This window comes from Stomoxys calcitrans, chromosome 1 (assembly GCF_963082655.1).
Source record: "Stomoxys calcitrans chromosome 1, idStoCalc2.1, whole genome shotgun sequence".
NCBI lineage: Eukaryota > Metazoa > Arthropoda > Insecta > Diptera > Muscidae > Stomoxys > Stomoxys calcitrans.
In genome coordinates this window covers 213,531,690-213,546,047 of record NC_081552.1, presented here as the reverse complement: position 1 = coordinate 213,546,047, position 14,358 = coordinate 213,531,690, and the positions used below count along the sequence as shown (strand labels likewise).

Here is a 14,358-nt window from a genome sequence, read left to right as displayed (position 1 = left end):
ATGTCAGCCAATTTGAATAAGAATTGCTCCCTTTGGGGGCTCAAGAAGTAAAATAGAGAGATCGATTTATATGGGAGCTGTATCGGGCTATAGACCGATTCAGACCATAATAAACGCGTATGTTGATGGTCATGAGAGAATGTATGTATGTTGAGAGTCATTAGTCGTACAAAATTTCAGGCAAATCGGATAATAATTGCGACCTATAGAGGCTCAAGAAGTCAAGACCCAAGATTGGTTTATATGGCAGCTATATCAGGTTATGGACCGATTTGAACAATACTTGGCACAGTTGTTGGATATCATAGCAAAACACGTCGTGCAAAATTTCATTCCAATCGAATAAGAATTCCCCACTCTAGAGGCTCAAGAAGTCAAGACCCAAGATCGGTTTATATGGCAGCTATATCAAAATATGGACCGATATGGCCCATTTACAATACCAACCGACCTACACTAATAAGAAGTATTTGTGCAAAATTTTAAGCGGCTAGCTATACTCCTTCGGAAGTTAGCGTGCTTTCGACAGACAGACGGACGGACGGACGGACGGACAGACGGACGGACATGGCTAGATCGACATAAAATGTTGCGACGATCAGGAATATATATACTTTATGGGGTCTCAGACGAATATTTCGAGTAGTTACAAACAGAATGACGAAATTAGTATACCCCCCATCTTATGGTGGAGGGTATAAAAAGAATATCAAAAATAGGAATGCCGTGCTACTTACAAAATCCTTAGATGTTTTCCATACGATTCCTCTAAGTTGGTTCATGTCTAGAGATGGGTTTCTACCGGCTTAATACCCAACGGTTGGGTATTTATTGGGTAAATACTCAAAAAATACCTTTTTTGGGTATTTATAATTTATAAAAAAAAATCCAAACAATTTTTGTTGATTTCGTATTCTTTGTATATAAGCCTGACCTTCCGATCTCATTAAGTCGGATTTTAGTTATATATAGCCGCTATATAGACCGATATCCTGGATTTTGTATGGCCTCAATACCCTATATCGGGAGATCGGGTGGTCGGTCTATAGGGCAGATTTAGTCAAATCTGGGTCTACCAGAACTCAGGTGTTCTGGGTCGGATGTCTAGAATAGTCTCCAGTGCCCTAGTAGGCGTGTTCCTCATCGCTGCGCCTGTGCCAAGACAACATGTTCTCTGAACCTGTTGTATGGTCCTTACGTTGCACTTTTTCTCCATGGCAATCTACCAAACTACTGAGGCGTAAGTAAGTATTGGTCTAATCACGCTCCTGTAGAGCCAGTGGACTATCCTCGGATTCAGGCTCCATTGCGAGCCTACGGCCCGTTTACATCGTGCCCAACATTGAGACCTCTGGGTCTAGCCCAGTTATATGCCACATGCAAGACCATTTCGGCCCTTCTGCATAGCTGGTTGGGATCCTTACACTTTAGAAGACGGGTTCAAATCCCTCCTCAGTTAGCATCCGTAATAAGTCATTTATGGTGGTCACCCATATGAGTGGCGATAAAATGGTCCCCTGTGGCGTGCCTTGTGCCACTTTCTCCCTTATATTTATAAATATCAAGGAACACACAATTTATCCACCTGTTCCTTAGCATATGGTTTATCCTCCCCCGCCATTGACTGTTGGTCATTGTACATTACATGAACATTTCCAATTAAAACTCATTTTAGATTTAAAGAATAATGAAAACTGCATTGGCAGTAGGCCACCGTAGCGCAGAGGTTAGCATGTCCGCCTATGACGCTGAACGCCTGTGTTCGAATTCTGGCGAGACCATCAGAAAAAATTTCAGCGGTGGTTTTCCCCTCCTAATGCTGACAACATTTGTGAGGTACTATGCCATGTAAAACTTCTCCCAAAGAGGTGTCGCCCTGCGGCACGCCGTTCAGACTCGGCTATAAAAAGGAGGCCCCTTATCATTGAGCTTAAAACTTGAATCGGACTTCACTCATAATATGCAAGAAGTTTGCCCCTGTTCCTTAGTGGAATGTTAATGCGACATTCTCTCTTGAAATTTTCTTCCCCCAGATTGACTATTGTACTGTTTAATCATATGGTGACATTTTCAACTAAAACTCATTTTAGATTAAAACAAGTAAGCCGTATCTAATATACCGCCCACCATGGATAGTACTTGTCGAGTACATTGCGCGGTATCTGTTTTTAGGCAAACAAAGAATAATGAATACGAACAGGGTTGGTATTGAAGCTATATCAAGTTATAGTCCGATTCGGACCATACATGAATTGAATGCTGAACATTGTAGAAGTCATTGTGTAATATTGCAGTTCATTCAGATAAGAATTGCGCCTTGTAGGGATTCAAGAAGCAAAATCGGGAGATCGGTTTATATGGGAGCTGTATCAAGCTATAGATCGATTCAGACGATATTGGACACGTATGTTAAAGGCCATGGGAGAAGTCGTTGTACAAAGTTTTTACCAAATCTGATGAGAATTGCGCCCTCTAGAGGCTCAAGAAGTTAAAATCTCAGATCGGTTTACATGGCATCTACACCAGGTTATGAACCGATTTGAACCATACTTGGCTCAGTTGTTGAAAGTGATATTAAAACACCACGTGCAAAATTACAGCCAAATCGGATGAGAGTTGCGCCCTCCAGCGGCTCAAGAAGACAAGATCTAAGATCGGTTTATACGGCAGCTATACCAGGTTGAGAACCGATTTGAACCATACTTAGTACAGTTGTTGGAAGTGATAACCAAAACACCACGTGCAAAATTACAGCCAAATCGGATAAGAATTGCGCCCTCTAAAAGCAGAAGAAGTCAAGACCCATGATCGGTTTATATGACAGCTATGTCACATTATGCACCGATTTTGACAATAATCAGCACAGTTGTCGGAAATGATACCAAAACACAAGTGCAGCTAAATCAAAACATAGATTGATTTGGCCCATTTAATACAATCCCAACCGACTTACACTAATAAAAAGTATTTATGTAAAATTTCAAGCGCCTAGCTTTACTCCTTCGAAAGGAGACAGACTGACGGACATGGCTAGATCGACTTAAAATGGCATGACGATCAAGAATTTGCATACTTTATGGGGACTTAGACGCATATTTCGAGGTATTACAAAGAGAATGACAACATTAGTATACCCCCATCCTATGACAGACAGACGAACGGACGGACGGACATGGCTAGATCGGGTCTTAGACGCACATTTCGAGGTATTACAAACAGAATGACGAAATTAATATACCCCCATCCTATGGTGGAGGGTATAAAAAAATAACAGAAAATTCATTGGTAGAACCATGGTGTTTGACTATGAGGTCAAGGACTTGCGGCACCTCATTCCAAAGAAATTATTACAGTCGGCGTTTTGAGTATTTATTTTGCTAATTTGATTGAAAATTGCATTTGGTTATAAAATTCGAATAACAAATTGACGTATAATGATGGCGTCAAATTACAATTTCACAATTCGAAATTCATTGAAAGCATGTCGCAAGTTTGTGTCTTAAGTCGCTTGAGTTTTTACAGTTTACCCCCACATCACTGCTAGCGTTGATTACCACCCATCATCCATAATAGACAGTTAGTTGTTATTCAAAGGGACTGCGTTTATTTGTTGTTATGGAAACAGCAACCTCAAGCTGGGCAAAAAAATAAGACTGAAAAACCGAAAACTCTAAAATGTGTGACTAATTACAAATAAATGGCATTTTATTTTTGCCCAAGCCCTGGCCAAACGAGGCTCAGTGATGATGACGATTATAATGAAATTACGCACGTCACGAGTTACCTTGACACAACAAATAATACGAATACAAGCACATATACATATGTAAATACTACATACATACATTATGATGAATGAAGGAGCATGAAGAAAAACAAAGGCAACCACAAAACAAATCACCGCTACGAGTCTTGCAAGCATACACACACACACATGTAAACTCAGGTGTGCCATACAGCATGAGTGGCCATAAACACAGGAGAGCCAAAAAGCGAGAGTGTGCCCTGAAGAATAGATCTGAGAAAATTAAAAATCAATGATGACAACTCATAATAGGCAACAACTAGGTATTAGTTATTGTTAAAAATGTGAATTCGACATGAACTCTTTAGGTTAAACTGATCAAAAGTGTCTTCCTGACGTTCGAAGAAGCCTCCAAAACGCACCGTCATTCATTATTTGAATGAAAAGCCATCATCCATATATCCAAATGACGATGCCGCGGACATCATAAAACAGACATGGAAGTAGCAGATGAAGTTCATCATCTATATGTATAAACTCAAGTATGCATGTGGCATTAGCAATAGTTTTCCCACATGGAAACAGGTATGCATAGGCAGGTTCGTTCATATCTCCACAATTCGTACCTTTTTGGTCTATTGAAGCGAGCGTAAAGAGTAGCCTGGAACATATGACATTACCACCACCACCACCATGATGAACAATCCAAAATGGAAACATGAAAAAAACCGACTACTCACTCTTACTATCAATGAGGAAACCCGCCATACGGTACCAGTTGTGAAGGTTTTGTTTTTGGCATCCATGCGAGAAAATAACAAAAAAATTAAATAAATAAAACTTCCAACAAGCTTGGCATATTTGCTGGTAGTAGAGAGACGACTGGCTCTTTGTTATTCGATTCTCTTCGGCTTTGTTACTCTTTAACCTTTTTGCAAAGACACATTAAGAGAGGACGTTGTAAAATTGGGTGCGAGCTTAAACCCCAATTCAGGAAAATAATTTTTGGAAGTTAATTTACAATTTTAATAAAAAACAAATAAATACCAGGCAAAGTAAGAAGACAAAATTTTATGAGCGGAGATTATATCATATCAAAAAATTCTACAAAAATGTTTGCGAGCATTTTTTACTTTAGGTTTCTGAATATATCATAACCCAAAGCTTAGCTTAAAGCCAAAATTTGGTAATAATGTTAAACCCATTTTGGTCATCTGAAAAAGCAAGCCCTGATGCAAAAGCCTCTGGAATCGCAGTATTTCACCTTGGAAATTGAACAGTTAAAACTCGATTTAGAATGTCAGATTTGTATCCAAATAAAGGGTGATTTTTTTGAGGTTAGGATTTTCATGCATTAGTATTTGACAGATCACGTGGGATTTCAGACATGGTGTCAAAGAGAAAGATGCTCAGTATGCTTTGACATTTCATCATGAATAGACTTACTAACGAGCAACGCTTGCAAATCATTGAATTTTATTACCAAAATCAGTGTTCGGTTCGAAATGTGTTAAAATTTTGACAAATTTTGTTCAGCGATGAGGCTCATTTCTGGTTGAATGGCTACGTAAATAAGCAAAATTGCCGCATTTGGAGTGAAGAGCAACCAGAAGCCGTTCAAGAACTGCCCATGCATCCCGAAAAATGCACTGTTTGGTGTGGTTTGTACGCTGGTGGAATCATTGGACCGTATTTTTTCAAAGATGCTGTTGGACGCAACGTTACGGTGAATGAACACATTTCGAACCGAACACTGATTTTGGTAATAAAATTCAATGATTTGCAAGCGTTGCTCGTTAGTAAGTCTATTCATGATGAAATGTCAAAGCATACTGAGCATCTTTCTCTTTGACACCATGTCTGAAATCCCACGTGATCTGTCAAATACTAATGCATGAAAATCCTAACCTCAAAAAAATCACCCTTTACATATTGTCATAATTGGTGTATTCGCCAATTTGATGCCATATTAATACCCTTCTTCCAAATACATTTCACTTTATTCCTATATTATCATTATAAGTCTACATTTCCGAAATGGTGTTGTTCTCATATTCTATTGCTACATACTCTTTCATTTGAGCCCCTTATTGCCAAAATTGGTCTACATGTTCGAGTTGGTGTTGGAGCAGACCCAGATACTAGGCCACAAAATTGGGGGTATTTTGTGGAAGGGACGGCTACCAAGAACTTGACCACTAAATTGGATATCAGAATGGTGGTTTACTACCAAATTATTTTAATTTGAGCCCCATATAGCAATGGTCGGTAAATATGTTCGATTTGGAGGGTATTATGGAGTGATGTGGGCACACAGACACTTGTCCGCAAAATATCGGGAACTTCGTCTTGGGTCAAGGGCCAAAAAATATATTTCCTGAGAACTTCAAACCCTTTTGGGTTTTTCTCTGCTGACATAATATCATCATTCTGATATCTGATGAGATTTTGTATACAAACAAAAAATTTAATAAATCGGTCCAACCCTTGTTGTATGTCGGATATATCGCAAAACAAAACATGTTGTCCAAAAAAAGTTTGCCCAAAAGCTCCAAACCCAGTTTCATCCAAATCGGGAGATCGGTCTATATGGCAGCTATATCCTAATATGGTCCGATCTGGACGATGATCAACAAAAAGGTTTAGAGGGGTACTACAACGCACAGTTTCAAATTTCATCCAAATTGGATGAAAAATGCTTCTTTTATAGGCTCATTACTCTATATCAGGAGATCGGTCTATATGGCAGCTATATCCAAATATGGTCCGATCTGGACGATTATCAACAAAAAGGATTAGATGGTTACCAGCGGTGTCAAATTTCATCGAAATAGGATGCAAAGTGCTTCTTTTATAGGCTCTTTACTCTATATTAGGACCGGCTATATGACAGCTATATTCAAATATGTTCCGATCTGGGCCACATTTGGCAGGAATATGTAGGGGTCTACCAGAACACACTGTGCCAAATTTCATCGAATCCGGGTAATAAATGGATCTTTTATGACCGGGAGATCGGGTGGTCCGTCTATAGGGCAGCTATATCCAAATATAGTCCGATCTGAACCACACTTCACAGAAATGGGTAGGGGTCTACCAGAAAATCGAGGGGTAGGGGTCTACCAGAAAATCGAATGAAAAATGGCTAATTTATTGCCTCAAGACTAAATCTGGAGATCGGTCTATATAGCGGCTATATAAAACAAAAATCCGATTTTATGAGATCAGAAGGTCAGGTTTACAAAGAATAAGAAATCATCAACAATTTTTTGGAAAATGTTTTTATACCCAAGATATCTGCAAAATTATAAATACCCAAATAAATACCCAAAAAGGTATTTATTGGGTATTTGCAAATGCAAATTTTGCCCATGAAGATTCCACTAAGGAACAGGGACAAAATTCTCACAGATCAATGAGTGCAGTCCGATTCAAGTTAAAGCTCAATGATAAGGGGCCTCCTTTTTATAGCCGAGTCCGAACGGCTTTCCGCAGTGCGACACCTCTTTGGAGAGCAGTTTTACATGGCATAGTACCTCACAAATGTTGCCAGCATTAGGAGGGGAAAACCACCGCTGAAAATGTATTCTGGTGGCCTCGCCAGGATTCGAAACCAAGCGTTCAGCGTCATAGGCGGACATGCTAACCTCTGCGCTACGGTGGCCTCCGCTCGTAACACCTCGAAATATTTATGTGGTATATATATATACTCGATGGTCTTGACATTCTAAGTCGATCTTTTCATATCCGCCGTCCGCGTATCGAAACCATGATAGTGGTCGAACGAATTAAGCTATACCACTTGCAAATGGGCCATATCGGTTCAATGAGTCTTTCGACTTGACCTCAAAACCCCTAGAAACTGCAATTTTTATCCGATTGGGCTGAATGTCACGTGGTGTTCTGTTACAATTTCTTACAATCATGCCAAGTATGGTCCAAATCGTTTTTTAACCTCATATAATAGCACCCATAAAAACCGAATAAAACTATCTCCCGATTTGACATCGCGAGCCCCTTTAAACCGCAATAGTTATCGACTAAAATTTTGCACGTAGAGTTTTTTATTAAAATGCACCAATTCATTGGCTGTAGCTAGAAAATTTAATTTTTTTATAAAAAAAAAAAAACTTTTTTCAGAACATTTTTTTCTTTAGCTGGGTTTTCTTAGGGGAAAAACATTTTGTTTGGGGAAATTTGTTCGGAATTTTGGGGTTAAAAAATCTGGCAACCGTGGATTTTATTTCTTGAGCCTTACGAGGCGCAATTCTTATCAGATTTGGCTGAATTATTGTACAATTGCATCTACTATATAAAATACACGTACATATTTTCGCATCAACATTGAATTAAGGAACAGGGGATACTTTTCTCATATCAAAGAGTGCAGTCCAATTCAAGTTTAAGCTCAATGATATGGGGCCTCCCTTTTTTATGCCGAGCCGAATGGAGTGATTTGTTAACAGACGGGCCTTACAAATGTCGCCATCATTTGTAAGGGGTAACCACCGCTGAAAAATATTTTCTGATATTCACGCCGGGATTGGAAAACAGATGTTCGGCTTCCACGGACATGACCCCTTAATTTTTAGAAACGCTAGATCTTGGAGATGGGTGGTGCAATTTAAGCAAAATGTTGTGTGCTTCTTATAGTAAGCTAAAAACAAAAACTTGGTATTCAAATTTCGAATGGGGTATCTAATGATCGCCCCACCCCCAAAAACCAAAAAAAATTTATATAAACCAATCACGACAATATGGGAATGCAAGGTATTTGAGAGTAGAATACGAATATGATATCAAAATGTGGGACTAAATATTTGGGGTATCATCCTAGTCCTCAAAACACCCCCAAATATGAGATATTTATCGAATATGGGACTCAAATAAAAGGTATTTGAGAGTAGAACACGAACCTGTTATCAAAATGTGGAACCAAGTGTTTGGGGGCCGCCCCTCCACCTAAACATTATTCTGCTTCTCACGCCGGCGTTTGAACCCAGGCGTCATTGGGAGTCATAACCACGGTGGCCTACTAAACGAAAGTACACTTTCATTCATATGGCGGCCACATACTGGCCGCATTGAAACCCACCGTAGCGCAGAGGTAAGCATGTCCGCCCATGACGCTGAACGCCTGGCTTCGAATCCTGTCAGTAAATATTTCAGTTGTGGTTTCATACGCACCTAATGCCGGCGATCTTCTTTGGGGAGAAGTTTATATATGGCTGAACAGTCCCAACGGCTCGACTCATCTATAAAAAATTTCAATGAGCTAAAACTTCAATCAGACAGAACTCATTTATATGTGAGAAGTTTACGCACTTTTCCTAAATGGAATGTTTGTGGGCAAAATTTGTAAAAACATTTGAATGTCATTGATTACATTAAGGCCTTAACTGGGTGAAGTTTAAAAACATCCTCTAAATGGAGCGCTCTAGCCCTTTTTACCCTTAAAAGGAAACTTAACTCTTTGCCTAAGATCGGCCTGAAATATGAACTGCTATTTTAACTGAGCTTTTGAAAAATGCATTTCAATTCTAGACCTTTACGAACCTTAGCCATTGGTTTATTGTGTAGTTCACAACATGAAGGCCTCAGTTAAGGCTTAATTATGATATAACTCACTCAACATTCGTCATTTACCAAAAGTCTGCTAAGATTACCATCAAGGTAAAACATTGCCAAGATAAACAAGTAGGTGAGCGTTAATGACGCAATCAAATCCCAAATAGAATCGATTGTATTTGTAAAGTTCTTTGAATGACCCACCAACCTACATCAACAATAAGTTATAAATTTGTATTGGTTCGGAAATACTCGCAGCATGCTTTTGACAGACGGACGGACAGACCGACATCGCTATCATTTTGAGGCTTTAAAACAAAAAGACAAATACCCCTAGCATATGGTGGAGTCTATAAAAATCATTAAAGAGTTAAAACAATATTTGTATCTTATTTTTAATTACATGTAAAAAATTTGATCTTTTAAGTTCTTTTTTTTGCTGTTGACCACAACCACCACATCACAATTTATGTAATTCTTTTCTGCTTATTGATGGCTTTACCTATGCAATCGTATACCAAGCTTAGGAAAATCCCATGCTGACTAAGAGAGAGCTTCTTTTAGGCTAAGAGAGTTATGGAAGAGTAAAAAAGCTGAGTGTTGGTTGAGCTGTAACGTTGAGAGCAGCGAAAGAGGTCACAACTTTCACGCGATATAAAATCATGTTATCAAAATGCCTTAGCTGCATTTGCGTGTAAACTGTTCGTCCGAAGAGAGGTGCTTCCAAAGCAGTCTTGAGTAAACCATACAAACGACGTAACACTTAAAAAAGAAACTATTTCAAATCAAAAAAAAAAACAAAAATCCTGAACTAAAGCGGATATTAAAAACCAAGAAAAAAATTAAACGAAATAAAACAATAAATTAAGAAAAAAAAATCTATTGAAATACTATTCAAAAAAAGTTCTTAGTGGATTATAACGGTAAAAATATAAATAAAAAATTGTCAAAAAACCAAAAATAAACAAATTAACTAGCCAACAAGTGTATAAAAGTGTTTAAAAGATATTTGAAAAAAATTTAAAATTTTTGAAATTTTAAAAATTGAAAACAAAAACAGAACATAAACATAAAAGTCAAATTATATAACTTATATGGTGTTTTGAAAAGCTTCTAATAAAATTTTTATAATAATTTCCCTTAAAAAAAAACTACTTGCAGACCAGCAACAACAGCATATTACACAAGGTGTTGAATTGAGAATATTGAAACGTGCCATTTGTAACGGATTATTTTCAAATTCTAATAAAAGCCAAAAAATTTCTTTAACGGATTACATACACACACACACACAAAAAGGTTTTACAAACACATTAAGGTAAGCAAATAAAAACAAATAAAAAATGAAATTGATTTTAAAGTAAAGCAACTTTGACAAAGGACTATGACAAATTAGGATACGTTTTTCTAAAGAGAAAAATTAAAAAAAATATATTGACAAACAAATCTACCCTACATACTATTTGCCTTACTATTGATTTTATGGCTATTTTTCAATTTCACACAAATGATTTTCGAAAGTGATGCTGATGCTGCTGCTGATACTGTTGCTTTGGCCGTTTGCTGCAGCCAATGATGACTACGACGTTGAAGTTGGTTGCATTTGTTAGTTAGTTTCTCTGTGTGGAGATATTCAACAATCGCCACCATTTCTCTTGTTGCCATTGTTCATGTTGAAACTGTTGATTGCTACTGATTTTGTTGTTGCCTACGTTTTTTGTTGTTGCTTTTTTTTTTTGAATGAAGAAGCCGTTGTTGGTTGCTCGTCGACGTTGACGATGACGATGACGACGATGTTGATAATGACAGTGATAGTTGGTCATTAATGTACTGCCTTGTCGGCCGGCTGGCAAATGTTTGTCGAACGAACGAACATCTTTCAAATTGTTTCATTCGAAATCAGAGTTTCTCAACCAGTTTGGTTACACTGTATCAATTATTATGATTATTGGGAAAATTGGAATTTCGAAAAAGAAATCCAGTTGTTAAAGGTGATAATTTTGAACATTTGTCGCAAGTAATCTTAACAAAAATATTTAGAATTGAGCCTCCATATACTAGGTGTTATTCGTTGCAAAGTGGTAAAAATTCATAAAAATCAAGGCGTCAAAACTATTGGGTTGCCCAAAAAGTAATTGTGGATTTTTCATATAGTCGGCGTTGACAAATTTTTTCACAGCTTGTGACTCTGTAATTGCATTCTTTCTTCTGTCAGTTATCATCTGTCACTTTTAGCTTGCTTTAGAAAAAAAGTGCAAAAAAAGTATATTTGATTAAAGTTCATTCTAAGTTTTATTAAAATGCATTTGCTTTCTTTTAAAAAATCCGCAATTACTTTTTGGGCAAGCCAATACATAATCTTGGTTCTAGTAGTGAATGGATCGAGTGAAATTTTTGTCAGTTGGAAAAATCTTTTCTTTTTTTTTGTTTAAGTCTATAGATAATAAGGGTAGCTGTTATACAGACTAATAACAATATTTTTACAAATGTATTAAGTTAAGAATTTAAAGATAATATAATTTTCCTTTTTAAATTTCGATTCTCAGATAGATCTATTATATCTTTCAGTTGATTAAATTGATAACATAGGTGCCCAAAAGGATCACTATTGATTCTATTATAAGAAATTTTCAAAATATCAAAATATCTGGTAGGTCCGATTGGAAAGTTAAAGACAATTCGACAGAAAAGAAAGCAAAAATCTATTTGACCATGAATAAATTTAGACAAAAACCTAATTTTTAGCATGGCTTTACGACTTTTTAATGTAGGAAGCCTTATAAGATTTAATCGGTACTCAAAAAAAGGTAATGAACGAGACAGAAGTTCATTTCCATTTCGACGGAGACAAAATAATAGAAATTGTTTTTGAACCGATTCTATCAAATCGGAATGAGTATTGTAGTACGGATCCCATACCACTGAACCGTACTAGCGACGTATATAAGTTTTTCGTCACATTGAGATGTTTAAGCGTTGGTCTAGAAGAAATCCAAGGTCTTTAAAGCTATAGACTACTTCAAGTTGATTGGAACCCAAAAAGTAGCTAGTTTTAAGAGAGATTATTCTTGGAAATGATATGTGTTTGAATTCGGAAAAATTAAGTTCCATAATGTTATGGTTGCACCATTCGTTAAGAGTATCAAGGTCATACTGAACACTGTTCATCAGAGTCTCTCGACGATTTGAAGATCTTTACATCATCTGCATACATCAAAATATTCGAGTGCTTTAAAGTAAAAGGGTGATCGTTTATAAACAAACAAAACAGCATAGGGCCAAAATGACTATCCTGTGGAACAACTGAAGAGATAACACTTGATTAAGAAACTGCAGTACCAAATTTAACTTTTTTAATACGTCCAGTCAGATATGATCTGATCCACTTTAGTAAAGAGGGACTAAAACCAAAAAGGTCTTTTTTCTCAACAGAAGGTTGTGGTTGACTTTATCAAACACTTTACTAAAATCGGTATAGATAGTATCCGTTTGGTAGCGTTCCCTAAAGCCATCGTTGACTAAAAAAGTAGAATCTAAAATATTTGTTATCGTCGATTTCGATTTCCGGAATCTATGTTGGTAGGGAGACAATATAGAAGAGACTTGATGTGAAAAAGTGTCAGTCAAAATTTTCTCTAATAGCTTCGGAATAGCATTCAAAATTGAAATGTCCCTGTACTTAGAAACCTCATTGCGATTTCCGGCTACAAATAAAGGTCTTATATAAGATTGCTTCCACAATTCCGGCAGATATCCATGCTTCAATGAACTGTTGAAAAGTGTACAAAGGGGATATGAAAGTTCGAACGCGCAATGCATTAAAATGTTCGATGGAATTCCATCTGGACCAGGATTAAAAGTTATCTTCAGTGACCTTAAATTTTCAAATACTACGTTTTCGCTAATCCCAGTTTGAGCTCAGTTTGGTGTACTTCGTTTTCGCTAATCCCAGTTTGAGTTCAGTTTGGTGTAATCAGTTTTAGCAAAACAGTACACTTTTTCAATTGCTACATCTTTCTTAACTTTAAGAGTAGGATAGGATATGTGTCGGATGATGTCTATCCTCAGGACTTACAACCGGATCATTACAACTTAAACATAACTGAGATGGTTGATTAACGAAAATTAGATCGAGTAATTTAGAAAATGAATTGTTTATGTAATTAATTTGAAAAAGACCAAAATTGAACAATATACCGATACATTAATTAGAAATGCCACTCGGTATCACGGGTGTTAAATCATTTGACTCGGACAAATGAATCCAGTTAATTTGAGGAAGATTAAAATCACCAAGAGCGATCAATGTATCTCTTGGTTGAGATGACTTAACTACTGATTGGATTGCAGAAACATTTCTGAGAAAGATTCCATATCCAAGGAAGATTCCACTATTATTTCTTCAGAAGGAAATTCAGTGGAGAACGCTTTTAGCACACCACCGCCAAATTTTTTCATTTTATCGTTCCGATCTTAATTTGTCTTTTTCCACACTATTTACCTAATTCGGTGATGAAGAGTTTGTTTTTTTTAACAGTCATACTTAAAAGTCGATCTGTAGCTACTTTAAAAAGTTTGTAGTAGCCACATTGTAGTATTGCTCATAGAAAAATAGACAAACGAACCGAGGGACAAAATTTTAGCGTTCTAGGAAGTAAGTTTCAAGGTGTCTGTGTGACCTCTCAGATGACCTCATCTCGTTTGTAACTCATTGAAATATTGAACAAAGATGCTAAAAAGGATAACAATCTTGAGCGCCATGACACTCAAAGTTGATTGGCCATCTTCTTTTGTCTGCAAAAGTACGCTAATTATATGCTTGAAATGTTGAACAGATACAGATTTTCAATTTAGATCGAATGGGTGAAATCGGCCCATATTTCTATGTAACTACCTTATACACCGATTTCATTGGTGGTTATGCCCTCCTAATGCTGGCGACATTTGTGAGGTACTGTAGTATCATATGGTAGGAAAGCTATGTAAAAATTTCTCCACAAAGAGGTGTCACAGTGTGGAATGCCGTTCGGACTCGGTTATAAAAA

General features: G+C 37.0%; 1 protein-coding gene across 2 annotated transcripts in view; it reads left to right on the top strand.

The window, feature by feature from the left end:
• The first annotated feature begins 10,013 nt into the window (after window positions 1-10,013).
• Window positions 10,014-14,358, top strand: part of LOC106090910 (cuticlin-4) — a 64,965-nt gene continuing 60,620 nt past the window's right edge. The window contains exons 1-2 of one of the 2 annotated variants that reach the window (XM_059360361.1): window positions 10,014-10,236; window positions 10,475-10,631. The gene's annotated coding sequence lies outside the window, so the exon portion shown is untranslated. Of the gene's footprint in view, window positions 10,237-10,435; window positions 10,632-14,358 lie in introns of those variants that run through there. The other variant, XM_013257265.2, reaches the window with a different exon arrangement.